This window comes from Mesoplodon bidens (genome assembly GCF_964165515.1).
Source record: "Mesoplodon bidens genome assembly, chromosome: X".
Taxonomy (NCBI): Eukaryota; Metazoa; Chordata; class Mammalia; order Artiodactyla; family Ziphiidae; genus Mesoplodon; species Mesoplodon bidens.
The window spans coordinates 67,390,076-67,405,218 of NC_138163.1; positions in this window are offsets into that span (position 1 = coordinate 67,390,076).

Genomic DNA, 15,143 nt, shown 5'->3' on the forward strand with positions numbered 1-15,143 from the left:
TAACTTCCAACTGTCTCATTCATACAAGTTTGAAAGGGGCTCATTTAAGTGAAATTTTTACCCAGTACTCCAGAGGTTCCTATATGCACAAATGACAGACTTATACTGTTAACCCTGACATTTAAATTCTTAACTCCTAATTATGTGCTAAATCAGTGTTTTTTTTAATTTGTTTCATTTTAACACTGAAGCATCTCTCAAAATCTCCTTATTAAGAAGAATAGCTTCTTGTCCTGAGAGTTCTTTTTGACCCCTATAACTACACAACTGTATAACATGAAATGTTATGTTTCATCCATCACTGGGGATGATGACCAATAAAATTTAATGAGACTCACACAGAAGTGTCTCATCTGACCCAGAAATGACAACAATAAAAGAATGGAAAATTTTCAAAGCCTGAAAATCTTTACTTCTCTAAATAAAATGTAGAAGTGGAGACATCTAGTGTATATCTTCAACATTGATTTCTGTTTGTCTTTTAAAGAGAAATTTTTGAGTACCAGTTGTTAATTCTCCTAGTCAGGAGAGCACAGAAGCCTAGGTTTCTGGGGATTATAGATTCTGGGGTCATTGACACTATGTGATTTTCCTTTCATGGTCCCCTTCCTTGGTAGCTGATCACAGAAAATCATTTCTGATTTCAATCCTGTTTTGTTCCTTCTCTCCTGAAATCTGAAACGTGACTCGTCAATGGGCCTTATCTCCATGCCTTTGCTTCTTGGTACTATAGACCTTGGAAGAGAAATTTCTTCAAGTTAAGTAGCTGAATAACTTGATGGAATCCCTCCATGATGTTCTGTGGTTTGCCTGCTTTGACTGTCCCTAGTTCCCTCCTCAGCATGAGGCACTGTGGCCAGCCAGACAGTCCCTACAGCCTTGTGAGAAAACACGACCCTCCTTCACTCTAGCAATACAAAAGTTGTCTCCAGATTACATCTGGAAGGAGAATCTCCAGCTTTAGAGAAGATACTTGACCAAACAATCTCCAGTCTGTCACACATTTTGCAAGTTTAGCATTTCTCTTCTCATTCTCTCACTTATGTGATAAATGCCACCACCACCATGCTGGCCTGCAAAGATAGAATTTAGCTCCACTTAAATGTGTTGTTTTAAGCATTGCCTCTATGTTTCATGAAACCGCCTGCCAAGCTGGGATGTACTTCACAAAACTTTACTGAACAGTGTGGAAGAGGCACAAGATATTAAATCACATAGAGATGGCCATAAGTCTACAAACAAAATGCCTGACAAAGCCTTTAACTTGTTTATGCTGACATAGACAACAACTATGGGCATAGCTTATTCTCCATGATCTGTAGGCCATGTGCTACTGTATAAATGCCACTGGGGATATTTACACTCTAGCTACAGTTAGAAGTTTTAGTAAATAAAGATATGGGATGCCAGTTAAATTTGTATTTCAGATAAACAATGAATAATATTTTAGTATAAGTATGTTCCATGTAGTGCTTGAGATATAATTATATTAAAAATTTATTCATTGTTTATCTGAAATTCAAATTTAATAAAGTCTCTCTCTCTATTTTTTTTTTTTTTGCAACTCAGATTCAAGCCCCCAGGTCTTACATTTAGGCCTTTATTTCATTTTGAGTTTATTTTTGTATACAGTATTAGAGAATGTTCTAATTTCATTCTTTTGCATGTAGCTGTCCAGTTTTTCCAGCACCACACCAACTTTCTTCTTTTTTCTCAATATTGTTTGGCAATTCAGGGTCTTTTGTGGTTCCATATGTGGACAAAAAGAAATGTTACCTGTCATTTCAGTAAACAAGGAATGTTGCAGCCATCAAGGCATCAGCCACTACAGCAGCCCCCAGTGGTGCTCCCTGAGGGGAATTCAGGGTGGATAAAAACAGGATAATTACTGGCCCTAGATAGTTAAGATGCATATCAAAGAAATAATTTCAATGAGCCCAAACTCTTGCATCTTCCCAGAAAAAGGCACTAACATTATTAACTTGAGACGTCTGTTTTTTTTCTTTTGGATTACCAGTAATCTTTTGATGTTAGACTACATGTGTTTATTTGTTGTTGTTGTTGTTTTGTTTGTTTGTTTTCAGAAACAACTCCTATATATCCTGGCTCCTCCCTTACTTCTTTGGAACAGTCCCTCAGAGCTATCTGAGAGGCTGTCTTCCCAGGCTATAGTCCTCAGTAATATCCTTGAATAAAACATAATTCTCAACTTTTAGGGTGTACATTCTTTTCAGTTGACACATTTAAATTTTAGGATTATTTGCTCTAGTTCTGGAAAAAAATGTCATGGGAATTTGGTAGGGATTGAATTAAATCTGTAGATTGCTTTGGATAATACGGACATTTTAACAATATTAATTCTTCTAATCCAACACATGGAATATCTTTCCATTTCTTTGTACCATTTTCAAATTCCTTCACCAATGTTTAATAGTTTTCATAGTATAGTTCTTCCACTTCCTTTGTTAAGTTTATTCCTAGGTATTTTATTCATTTTGATGCAATTTTAGACAGGATTGTTTTCTTGTTTTCTCTTTCTTATAGTTCATTATTAGTGTATAAAAATGTAACAGATTTCTGTATATTAATCTTGCGTCCTGCAACTGTACTGAATTTATTTATTAGTTCTAATAGTTCTTTTGGTGGAGACTTCAGGGTTTTCTATATATAGTATCATGCCATGTGTAAAGAGTGACAGTTTTACTTCTTCCCCAAGGGAATGGTTTCCTTCTTGCCTAACTCGGGGCATTGACAGTAATGGTGACATAGTTTGAGTGTAAGATTGGAGGCTAATGAAAGCAATTGGTGTAGGCTTAAAAATATTCTTAATTTTTTTGGATTGTAAATTATGAGTGTATAGAAATGCAACTGATTTGTGTGTGTTGATTTTGTATCCTGCAACTTTGCTGAATGTTTATTAATTCTAACAGTTTTTTGGGTAATCTTTAAGTTGTCTACATATAAGATCATATTGTATGTGAACAGAAATAATTTTATTTCTTCTTTTCCAATCTGGATGCTTTTTATTTCTTATAAAATTAATCCAACTAGGACTGGTAGTACTGGGTTGAATAGAAGTGGTGAAACAAGTATCCATGTTTTGTTGAAAACTGAGGGTTTGAAAAAAATATTCACCTCTCCCAGTCTTCACAGACTGGCTCTGTGCAGGGGAACACCTCCTCTAATCCACCTATCATGAAGGCAGAAGGTCTCCTCAGGCCTTTTCTGAAGATGCATCTCCTGTAATTATGCATCTTATGCATATTCATCTTATGCATTTCTTCTTTTATAATGCTCCCAAATACATGCCTATTTTTTATTTTTTTATTTTTATTTTTTATTTTATTTTTTTTTGTGGTATGCAGGCCTCTCACTGTTGTGGCCTCTCCCATTGTGGAGCACAGGCTCCGGATGCGCAGGCTCAGCGGTCATGGCTCACGGGCCCAGCTGCTCCACGGCATGTGGGATCTTCCCGGACCAGGGCACAAACCCGTGTCCCCTGCATCGGCAGGCAGACTCTCAACCACGGCACCACCAGGGAAGCCCTACATGCCTATTTTTAAATGTCTTAATTTACTGAGGAGTCTCACCCCTGCTTCTACTCAGGGCCATAGATGTTCTATTGTTTTCATCTGTCTGTTAATTTCATCCTCCCAGGCACCCACACATCTGAAATCCCCTTTAAGCTCTCTTGCACTGAGGCCCGCATCAATTGCTTTTATTCACCTTCAACCTGATACCCAAACTATGCCACCATTCCTGTCAGTGCCCTGAGTAAGGACAGACAGAAACCATTCCCTTGCACAGCTCCCAGACAAGCCAGAATATAGCATGTTATACTCTATGTCCTGAGTGAAGAACCAGGAATTGGGGCTGTGCCATGCTGTGTAGCTCTGGAGATGGTTGGGGCAAAGGAGATCAAACACTTCATTAAATTTCCTACTGTTTTGAGTGTGTCATTTTCTTGGTTAGGCTTCGTTTGCAGCTTATTAAACTATTTCTAGAGATACCACATAGCTACTTTTGTCTATATATTGTTGCTTATTTGGTATTTTCATGGGGAAATAGGGACTGAAGCTTCCTAGTCTGCCATCTTGCTGGTGTCAATCATCTCCTAAATTAACTTTTAATTCTCAAACTACAGTGGCTTGGGCTCCCATCCATGTGATAACAGTACCAATTCCCTTATTTCCTTGTATCAGTTTATTTCTGAATCCTCAAAGATGACCTTATATGTGCCCCCCAAACCAACATCTTAGTTAAGGAACCATATGGCATTTCTCTCCACACTGATTCCTCTTCTTCTCTAGTTGCCACTTGTTTTTGAAACTCACTGTTGCCACTGCTGAGAATGCCTAACATTTTGGGCAAAATATGCATATCAATATTCCTAAATTGGCTCCTGCTATGGCAATGTCAGACTAAATGGTGTCTCCATCCCTAGCCCCTGCCTGCTGCTCTGAGCTAACCCTTATATCTGGGTTGACAAGCAGCTCTGTTTATGCCCAAAGTATCCCAAAGTCTCCTTTGATTTTTTCTATAAGCTTTTGACCCTGATCTCTTTAACCACAGTGAGTCAAACCCCATCTGTCTTATGGAGGTGCTCCATTCAGGGTGCTAACTGAATGCCACAAATTGGGTAGCTTTTAAGGAACAAAATTTTATTTCTTATAGTTTTTAAGGCTGGGAAGTCTGATATCAGGGTACCAGCATGCCACCAGACCTCTTCTAGGTCACAGACTTCCTGTATCCTCACATGGAGGAAGGAGGCAAGAGGGCTCTCTGGCTTCTTTTTTATAAGTTCATTAATCTCATTTATGAGGATTCTACTCTCTTGACCTAATAACTTCCCAAAGGCCTCACGTACCAATACCATTATATTGGGCATTTCAGTTTCAACAAATGAATTTTGGGGGAACAAAAACATAGAACCATTCAAAATACTGAGTTTGGAATACCCACCTTTTCAATGAATTCACTCTTTTCCTTACAGCCCAGCCCATGCTCTATGAAAAATCTATGAAAAGCCCATGAAAAATCTCCTTCCACTCCCAGCTATAAAAATTATTTTATCAGTGGAGTACTATAGATTTTCATGTAATTTAGGTAAGTTATATATTCTATACTAATTTTGCCTAGGCCCATATGAATCATCCAAAAATGCTCTGATGCAATCAGAATAGGCTCTACTGTTCCCAAAAGAGGACAGATATTAGTGTGACTTGGTGATATTTTGAGATATTAACTTATTACTTTTTCTCATTCTGTTTCCCTTTTTCCCTGCTCCTAATATGTGAAAGCAACTTGGTTTTCATTGTCTTAGGGGAAATAGGTGGCAGGTAGGAAAACAGATACAGCTTAAAATTCTTTCTGACCTTAGGATTGTCAAATCTTAAATCCTTAGAGGAAAGGTATGTACAGTCAGATACAGAATATCTTTAAGAAATAAGAAAAGAGATAACTTTCTACCAGATAGGAAAATTACACTCCATGGTGGGGGAAAAAAAGCAGAAAATCAATAGAAGTTTGTGAGATCCAAAAGCAGAGATGGTCTGTGTACTTGCAAATGACACCACCTTAGTGACAAAAATTAAGAGAGGAATGACTGAGTAGTGTATCACAGAGAACTGAACAACTCACAGCCTTAGTGGATTCAGGGGTGTCATGCAGGGCATAGAAGTAGCAAAAAGCCCGGTCATGAGGAGACCATGCAAGTGGATACCCTTAATCCTTCAGCCAGAGGGGAGAATACTGAATCAACTTTTTGTTTTCCGTTTTTTGTATTGGTTTCTTGACAGCCTGGTAGAATGGAAGTTTGGACTCAGAAGTTTGTTGAGCTATAACAAAAAAAGAAAGTTATCTTTTCACCCTGAGTTTTCATTTTAAGATTTATACCCACTAAGTAAATATTCAACTATGTGACTTGGGACAAGTGTTAAAAACAGAAAGTATTGCCAATATGTCTAACTTATCTAAAGAATAAGACATGCAATAAACTTATGAATTATACCATCCCTTCTGGGAAAGTACAGAAAGGATAAAGTAGAGGAATGAAGTCAGCAAGGTGTCAGAATAGAAGGTCCTGAGCATTTATTTCCCCACAGAAACACAATTTGGCAATTATCCACAGACAAAAGAACCATTGTGGGAGCTTCAAGATCTGGGTGGGAGTTTGTGACAGCTCAGTGGAGCCCAAGGCCAAGGAGAGTGCTTTGAGAAGGTGGGCCTGTGCCCCAGGGAAGTGGTCCACCAACCACAGACCCAACTGCAGACATAAAATCAGCCCCATCCCATGTGGACTCAGCTCCAGCCCTACTTGTACATGGTCACAGATGCAGTCCTATCTTCCCGGGGTATCCAGCAGAAACCATGTCCACCTATATCCCTGTAATAGGCCTGCTGATTACAGATCTGACTGCAGACATAGATGAAACCCCATGATCCAGATCCAACCCCACTTGACTGCAGTCCCAGAGGCAGTCTTGCCTGCCTGGGGACATGGCAGGAGCCATGCCTACCTATAACCCAGGTAACAGGCCAACTGGTTGCATACTGGCTTGTGGAAATGGAATCAAATCCATGATCTGACTCCATCGTCACTCAAACATGAACCCACGGCAGTTATGTCTGCTAGGGACCTTTCAAGAGCCAAACCTACCTATGACTCTGATAACAGGCCTGCTAACTGGACCCAGAAGCATCCCCACTGTCTACAGATCTGTCTCCATCCCTGTATGCCTGTGGTCTTGGAGGCAGCCCTGTCCACTCATTGACCTGGTTCCAGACCTGCTGGCAAACATGCCTCCAGCCCTGTCCACCTATGACCTGATGCCCCCACTTAAGGATCGTGGCAGTAAGCCCACCTTTGGAAACCACCAACAGGATCATCCACAGATCCTGTCTGCTAACAATACCATACTCTCTGATTAGACTGAATGGTGAAGGTATTTACCTTCTGAAGCCAGTCTGTAAAATGTAAATGACTGGAAAACTGCTCCTCCAAATGCACAGGTACAAACCTAAGGCTAGAAAGACCACAAAGAATCAGGCAAACACCAAAAGAAACCAATAAACTCCAGTAATTGACTCTAAAGAAATAGAGATACATAAACTGCTTCACAAAGAATTCAAAATAATTGTCTGAAAGAAGCTTAATGAGCTAGACATTAATGAGATAGACAACTAAACAAAATCAGGAAAACAACATATGAACAAAAAGAAAGTTCAATGAAGAATTAGAAACCATAAAAAAGAATCAAATAGAAGTCTTCAAGCTGAAGAATGGAACAACTGATCTGAAAAATTTAATAGAGAACTTCAACAGCAGAATCAAACAAAAGAAAGAATCAACAAACTCAAAGAAAGGTCATCTGAAAATAACCATTAGACGAAAAAAGAAGAAATGGAGAATGCCCACAGTTCTTATGGACATCTTCAAATATTAGTATATGTATTACAGGATTTTAAAAGGAGAAGAGAGAGAAATAGGTGAAAAACTTACTTGAATAAATAATGTCTGAAAACTCCACAAATCTAGGATCTGAAATGGACATCCAGATTCATGAAGCCCAGAGGATCTCAAGTAACATTAATCAAGATAAATCCACACTGGGTACATTATAATTAAACTGTCAAAAGTCAAAGACAAAGAGAGGATTTTGAAAGCAGCAAGAAAGAAGTGACACTTCATGTATAAGGGAGCCTCCATAAGACTATCAGTGGATTTCTTAAAAACAAACACATAGACCAATGGAATAGAATCAACAGCCCAGAAATAAACACACGCATATATGGTCAACTAATATTTGAAAAGGGAGCCAAGAATAATCAATAGATAGAACACATTCTCTTCAATAAATAGTGCTGGGAAAATTGGATATTCACATGTAAAAGAATGAAAATAGTATCCTACATTATACCACTCACAAAAGTTAACTCAAAATGGATTAAAGACTTAAACTTAAGACCTGAAACCATAAAAGTCTTAGAAGAAAACACAGGGAAAAAACTCCTTGACATTAGTCTTGGCAATGATTTTTGGGATATGACACCTAAGCACAAGGAACAAAAGCAAAAATCAAGTGGTACTACATAAAACTACAAAGCTTCTGCACAGCAAAAGACATGATCAAAAATGAAAAGGCAACCTAGAGAATGGGAGAAACATTTGCAAACCACCTATCTGAAAAACGGTTAATATCTAAAATATATAAGGAACTCCAACTAAATAGCAAAAAAACAAAAAGAAAAGCAAACAAAAAATTGATGAAGAAATGGGCCAAAACCTGAATAGACATTTCTCCAAAGAAGGCAAACAAACAGCCAATAGGTATATGAAAAGGTGCTCAATATCACTAATCATCAGGGAAATGCAAATCAAAACCACAATGAGATACCAATTCACATCTGTTAGAATAGATATTATATAAAAACACAAAACAAAACAAAAGACAAATGTTGGCAACAATGTGAAGGAAATGGAACCCTTTTTGTATGCTACTGGTAGGAATGTAAATGGGTGCAGCCACTATGGAAAACAATATGGGTTTCCTCAAAAAAAATATAGAATTTCCATTTGATCCAGCGATCCTACTCTTGGTATATATCCAAAGTAATTGAAATCTGTAACTCAAGGAGATATCTGGACTTCCATTTTCATTGCAGCATTATTCATAATAGCCAAGATACATAAACAACCTAGATGTCCATGGATGGATGAGTGGATAAAGCAAATATTGTATATACGTGCAATGGAATATTATTCAGCCTTTAAAAAGAGGGAAATCCTGACATTTGCAATGACATGCATGGGCTTGGAGGACAATATATTAAGATAAATAAGCCAGACAAAGACAAATACTGTATGATCTCATTATTATATGGTATCTCAAATGGCCAAACACATAGAAGAAGAAGAGAGTAGAATGTGGTTCCCAGGGACTAAGGGCTGGAGGAAATGGAGATGTGTTGTTCAAAGGGTACAAAGTTTCAGTTATGCAAATTAAATAAGTTCTGGAGATCTGCTATACAATGTAGGGTCTGTGATTAGCAATATTGTGTTATGTACTTGAAAATTTGCTAAAAAAATGTAGATCTTAGATTATATGCATTTAGCACAAAAGGAAAAAGAATAAAGCAAAACAAAATAAAGGGAGAAGGAAGAAACTTTTGGAGGTGATGGGTAAGTTTGTAGCATCAGTTGTCATGATGGTTCCATGGATGTATAATTATGTCCAAACACATCAAGCTGTATGCAGTAAAATCTACAGCTCTTTGTATGTCAATCATACCTTAATTTTAAAAAGGTACCTAAGTGTTGAAAGTTATATTAGATAATACATGTAAAGAATTTAGCACAGGGTTCAGCACATAATAAATACTTAAATATTAGTTATAAAAAAATGGGTAACCTGTGAGTCCCTACTAACTACTTCACTCACCATATGTAGCCTCCAGAAAAGAAGGTCCCTACCAGGTCAAGGATAATGTAGAGGAATCGATTTTCCTTTTACAACTTTCCTGTGTTTTTCTAATGTAATTCTGGTTATGCCTGGATCATTAAGGCCTCAATGTAGATAAATAACAATTATTTCAAATACGTTGATCTACAAACCACTGGATAAGTGTGGAAAATAGTAGTACACACCCATGTTCAGTCCCCACCTCCTTACTGAATAAACATGAAGACCACTCTCCCTTACTCCTCTCCAGTTAATGGGTGCCATGTGACTGGTTCTATTTAATGAAATGTTAGTGTGTGTCTCTTCTGGGCTGAGGAATTTAAAAGTCACTATGCTACTCCACACTGTCTTCTGTGTTAGTGGTCTTGAGGTCACGTGTTGGAATTTAGTGTCACAAGATGTAGAGAACCCAAATATCCAAGTGACAAGATGAAAGAAAGTCCATCCCCATCTTCAGCCCATGCTACCATCCCCCAACCGTGCACATGCACGAGCACACAAACACACACACACACACACACACACACACACTAAACGTGTATCAATATTTGCATGAATGATAAATAAACATCTGATATGCTAATCCAGGAAGATTTTGAAGTTTCTTTGTTAGGGCAGCCTTGTTTGACCTATTCTGATGACTGTAAATATTGTTACAATTTTGTTTTCCAATGGCTGATGAACCAGATTCTATGAACTCCTTGGACATAGTATCCTTTTTGTACAGAGCATCTTTATGATACCATATAGTAAATTTAAAGCTTCCACAGTCAGCAATAATATGTGAGAAATCCTGGGATTTGCTAAGTAATTCATGAGCCTCATTCTGTACTTCTTCACAGTCACTTTTAGATAATAAATCTCTTCCAGAGAGATAATTATGACATTTATATATCACATTTATGTGCTTTGGATTCAAATAAATCCGGCCCTGCTACTTAGTAGCTGTGTGGGTTAGGGTACGTCACTTAACCTCTCTGAGGTTCAATTGTCTCATTTGTCAAATGTAACTAAAACAAATCTATCTAGGGATACTGTGAGGATAAAATGAGGTAATACATGAAAATCATTTAACATGGTACCTAGTAAATATGCATACTATAATTTAACTGTTAGCTCATTATAGAAGGGGATTTTCAGCACTGATGTATGTAGCAGAGGCATTTGAAGAACTTAAAATGCTTTTCATATTGGCCCCAAATCTGGCTCACCCTTACATAGTGATAGGAGCATTATTATTCCAAGAGTCAATTAGTGCAGATGACACCATCCCATGTCTACTTTCATGGAAGGCAGTCCAAACCAAGGAAAAGTATTATATCTGGGAACAATGGATGGTTAAGAATCTCAGGATTAACAATGATGAGTAACCTTAGCCACCTCTAAACCTGAAGGGCAAGGGTAGGGTGTAGTTAGTGAAATCCAGAGAAAATACGTAGCTATAGGAGAGAGATGCCCAACAGAAGCTGTGGTTTTCTGTAAAATACATATACTGCCACAGTGCCCTGGCAGACAGAGAGCCAGGATAATAAATAACCTTTCTCTCCTCTTACTCTCGCCTACAATCTCCTTCCAGTGCCTCTGGTTGAATAGTTCCCCAAATGAGAGTCAGAGAAAAGGTGCTGTGTTGATAGAATCCTTAGAAGTCAGCCTCCCAGGTCACAGAGCAGAGTGGAAAAGGGCACAAGTAGATCTAGAGGAGCAACCAGAGAATAAAGAGCAAATCTATTTGCTTACCCAAGGCCTGAGTTTCTAGAGAAGGTTGCATAGGAGGAAGGTGGCAGAGAGGCTGAAATAAATTTTCTCAAGCTAGAAAGGCTGCAGAGGTGTTGCTACCTGAACTTGCTCCATGGTGGAAGAAGGACAAAAGTGGAAAGACCTCAGAGGGGATGGCTGAGGGTTCAACAGAGGGAGGTTAGGAACTTCTAGGTCAGTGTAGAATATGATTTAGTTCTTTAAAAATAAAGAAATATGACATCTGACTTTATGGAATAAGAATCATATCTACTAAACACATACTATTACTCTGTGTGATTTTCCAAATTGTAACACAAGAAACCTAGTTATTTTGTGCTGGTAAAAGTTATAGGTTATCTTCCTAAATTCATACTATATAGCAATGTTATAGGTTATCTATCTATATAGTCCTTCCACTTATCTTCTTAAAAAATGACTACTACACATTTAAAACTGGCACCAGTATATATCTGTTAATATTTTGCTATATTTGTTTCCTGTCTTTTTTTCTCCAAAAGTACCAACCACTAACATAAATTTAGTGTATATCCTTTCAGTCAATTGTTTTGTACTTTTACATACACATATACTGATTTTTTAAAAAGGTTTGTGGAAGTGGAATTATATTATCTTAGCCCTTTTGAGAAACAACCTATCCTATCTGGTTCTTGAGTACGTTCCTCTCCAGTCTGACATACAGAAATCAGAAGAACATCTGAGTGCTTAGCTCTATGGTTCCCTCCAAATCTTCTGTATCAGGTGAATCAATTGTTCTAGCAACAAGACCATCCTTCAGGTACACAGGTAACTTATACCCTCATTTAGGGGACCATGGGGACTCCTGGACAGTCTTCTACTATATTTATGGTCACAGGAAACTCAGAGTTTATTTTTATCCACTTTATGCCTAGACCTACGTACTACGCAATGATTTCTGATTTACAACTGCTTCAGCATAATGCTGGGGCTTGCTATCTCCCTAGGATTTATCCTAGAAAATAAGGTATATATCCTATCTGAGGGGTCTATTACCCCTAGGTCTCAGCCGAAGAAGGTAAGGACATGGCCAGTTCCCTCCTCCCCCAAATATATACTCATGTCTGTCTTGTTTCATCACAGATCCTCTCCTCAAGAATCTTTCCCTCCAAACTCATGGTATCTTTATCTACTCTTAGTGGGGAACCAGGAAAAATCCTGCTTCTAATTTAGCATAACTTTTGGGTAAATTTTTATTTCTTATACCTAGATCAATGGTCTTTTGAATTTATAAAGTAAGATTTTATTCTTTGCTCCTCATTGGGACTATAGTGTTCCAAAGTGCAGATGGTTACAGAATGAGAGTGAATTCCAAGAAGTAAAGAACATCTCAGATAATATGTAAATCATTACTCTGTTACACAAGCACAATCACACAATATGTGACATTTTGTGCCTGACTTCTTTCACATATCATAATGCTTTCAAGGATCATCCATGTTTTAACACATATCAATAGTTTTTCCTTTTTGTGGCTGAATAGTATTCCATTGTATGGATATACCACATTTATGTAATTATTCACGAGGTGATGGATATATTGTTTTTTCCCCCATGCTTGACTATTAAGAATAAATCTACTATGGACATCCAAGAACAGATTTTTGTGTGAATAGATGTTTTAATTTCTCTTAGAATGTGCCTAGGAGTGTTATTGTTATTGGTTATTGTTATAGGTATCTATATGGTAGATAACTCTCTGTTTAACATTTTGAAGAATCACCAAATTATTTTCCAAAAAGACTGCATAATTTTATATTTTCTCCATCAATGTATGAAGGTTTCAGTACTCGCCATACCTGTTATATCCTGTCTTTTAAAATTTTAGCCATCCTAGTGGGTGTAAACTATTATCTTATGGTTTTGACTTACATTTTCCTGATAGCTAATGATTTTGAGCTTGTTTTCATGTGCTTATTGGACATTTGTACATCTTCTTTGAAGAAATGTCTATTCAAATCCTTTGCTCATTTAAAAATTGGATTATGTATCATTTTATTGAGTTATGTTTTTTTAATAAAATTCTGGATACAAGCCACTTACCAGATATCAGATTTATACCAGTCTGTGGGTTGTATTTTCACTTTTTTGATAGTGTCTTTTATAACACAAATGTTTTAAATTTTGATGAAGTATAATTTATTTTTTTATCACTGTGCTTTTGGTGTCATTTCTAAGAAAACATTACCAGAGTTCATGCAAATTAACTCCTATATTTTGATCTAAGAGGGCTATAATGTCATGTCTTACATTTAGGTCTATTATCCATATATTTTTATTTTTTTATTGTAGTAAAGTATACATGACATAAAATTTAACATTTAAACATTTTTAAGTGTACAATGTAATGGCATTAAGTATATTTACATTGTTGTGTAACCATCACCACTATCCATTTCTGGAACTTTTTCATCATCCCAGACTGAAACTCTGTGCCCATTAAACATTAACTTTCTATAATCCCCTGCCCCAAACCCCTGATAACCACTACTCTATTTTCCATCTTTATGAATTCTATTATTTTAAATACCTCATATAAGTGGAATCATACAGTATTTGTGTTTTTGTGAGTGGTTTATTTCACTTAGCATAACTCAAGTTTCATCCATATTGTAGCATGTCAGAATTTACTTCTTCTTTAAGGCTGACTTGTTTTTTTTGCATTTATATTCATCAGGGATATCGGCCAGTATTTTTTTTTTCTTGTCATGTTCTTATTTAGCTTTGGTATCAGGGTAATGTTGGCCTTGTAAAATGAGTTTGGGAGTACTCCCTCCTTCTTGCTGGAGTCCTTGAGTGCCATGGTGTTGGAGTGGGTTGTGAAAGCCTGGGACACGGTAGTCAGCTTGACAATGGGTCCTGCTGGATTCCCCCTGGAGTCTGTGTCACAGGCATTGATTGGGAGCCTGAGGCCACAAAAGCCACCCAGGGCAGTAGGAGCCAGCCAGTGCTGGAATGTCCTGGGAAACTGCTGGAGTTTGACGGAAGTCTGTTGTCACAAGGGCTACCTGATGCCATAGGAGCCAGCTGGTGCTGGTGTAAGCTGGGAGTCTGCATTCATGGGAGCTTATCAGGAACATGGTTCCAGCTGAGTAAGCTGGCACCTTGCTGGGCTGTGATCCTGGGACCACTGGAGATGCCTAAGACTGTGGGAGCCAGTAGGCACAAGAGTGGATTGAGGGCCTTGGTTCATGGAAGCATTCTAGGAGCCTGGAGACAAGGAAGCTGCCTGGAGAGGAAGAATCATCTGTGGCCACTGGCCACCTGGGACTGCTGAAGCTGGCCAGTTCATTGGTGGGGAACTGAGTTTGCAGGGGCCCTCTAATAACCTGGAGCCAAGGAAGCTGCCTGAAGTCATGGATGTTGTCTGTGACTGCTGGAGTAGCAGGCACCCATGTGAGATGGGAACTTGACTTCCTGGAAATCTGCTGGAAGCCTGGTGCTGTGGAAGCCACCTGGGTCCTTAAGAGCTGCCTGGGGCCACTAGAGTCAGCAGATATCAGATGAACTGGGAGCCTACTGGAAGCCTGGTACCACAGATGCTACCCAGTGCCTTGGGACCCACATGGGGTCACAGGAGCTGCCAGATGCCAGGGTTAGATGGGGGGACCTGGATTTACAGGAGCCCACTTTGTGCCTGGTACCATAAATGCTACCTGGTGCCACTAGAGCTGGCGGGTGCCAGAGTGAGCTGGGACCTGACTTCCTCAGAGCCCACAGAGAGCCTGGAATCACAGGAGCCACCAAGGGTCACAGGAACAGCTTGGAGCCCCCAGAGCTGTCAGGTGCATGGGTGTGATGGGGGCCTGGGTTCCAAGGAGCCTGTTGGGAGCCATCCTATAGAAACCACCTGGAACTGTGAGAGGTGCCTGGGACCACGGGAGTAGGCAAGTGCTAGGGTGAACTGGA